Source organism: Mus caroli, chromosome 4 (assembly GCF_900094665.2).
Source record: "Mus caroli chromosome 4, CAROLI_EIJ_v1.1, whole genome shotgun sequence".
NCBI lineage: Eukaryota > Metazoa > Chordata > Mammalia > Rodentia > Muridae > Mus > Mus caroli.
Genome location: NC_034573.1, coordinates 124,467,144 through 124,468,184, shown reverse-complemented (window position 1 = coordinate 124,468,184; position 1,041 = coordinate 124,467,144). Strand labels below are relative to the sequence as shown.

Here is a 1,041-nt window from a genome sequence, read left to right as displayed (position 1 = left end):
AAAAAACCAAAAAAAAAAAAAAAAAAAAAAAAAAATTCAATCATTTCTCCTATGAAATTGGCAAAGAATTTTTGTTTTGCTTTGACATAGGTCTTGTTATATGACCCAAGCTGGCCTCTAACTCATGCCAGTCTTTTTGCTTCTGCCTAGCATATGCTGAGATTATAGGTGTGGGCTATGATGCCCTTCCATAAGATTTAAAAAGATAATCTAAGTGGAAATGCTGTAAAATAGTCCTCTACGTTGCTGGGAGTACAGCATCAAAGAAAAGACATGTTTCTGGAGCTTTAGGAAGCCAGCCAAGAGGCAAGACCTCATCAGTGACTGATACCATGTTTAGTATGGCGGCCTAGGAATGTAAAATAAAGAAGAAAACAGTCTTTTTGAGACAGGTTTCTCTGTGTAGCCCTGGCTGTCCTAGAACTCACTCTGTAGAACAAGCTGGCCTCAAACTCAAAGAAATCAGCCTACCTATACCTCCCCAGTGCTGGGATTTGAGGCGTGCACTGCAGCCACCAACAGCAGCTAGAAACAGTCTTAATAATGCAGCAGATATTTACTTAAGGTACAAGAACAGGAATATCATTGAGCCATCAGAAGGTCTGTTTTCAGCCTGGTGTGGTGAACCTGCCTATAACCTAGCACTTGGGAACCTGAATAGTTGAAATGATCTAAGTTTTAGTTTTTTGAAACACTTCGTCTATTTTAAAGGACTATGGATAACTTTCAGTTTTTGTGTATTTTTTTAATTCTCTGAAATACATTTGGATTTCTGTCTTTTAAAAACAGTTAGCTGAGCGTGGTGGTGGCACATGTCTTTAATCCCAGCACTTGGGGGTGGGGGGGTGCGTGCACAGAGGCAGGCGGATTTCTGAGTTCGAGGCCAGCTTGTTCTACAAAGTGAGTTCCAGGACAGCCAGGGCTATACAGAGAAACCCTGTCTCAAAAAAAAAAAAAAAAAAAAAAATAATAATAATAATAATAATAAAGTATGCCAGGCATGGTTGCATATGCCTTCCACCTCAGCACTTAAAGGTTGAG

At 39.8% G+C, this 1,041-nt stretch overlaps 1 protein-coding gene across 2 annotated transcripts in view; it reads left to right on the top strand.

Moving 5' to 3' along the window:
* The window catches only part of Maco1 (macoilin 1), a 53,307-nt gene that overhangs the window by 46,270 nt on the left and 5,996 nt on the right, over positions 1-1,041 (top strand). The gene's annotated exons all lie outside the window — the stretch shown is intronic.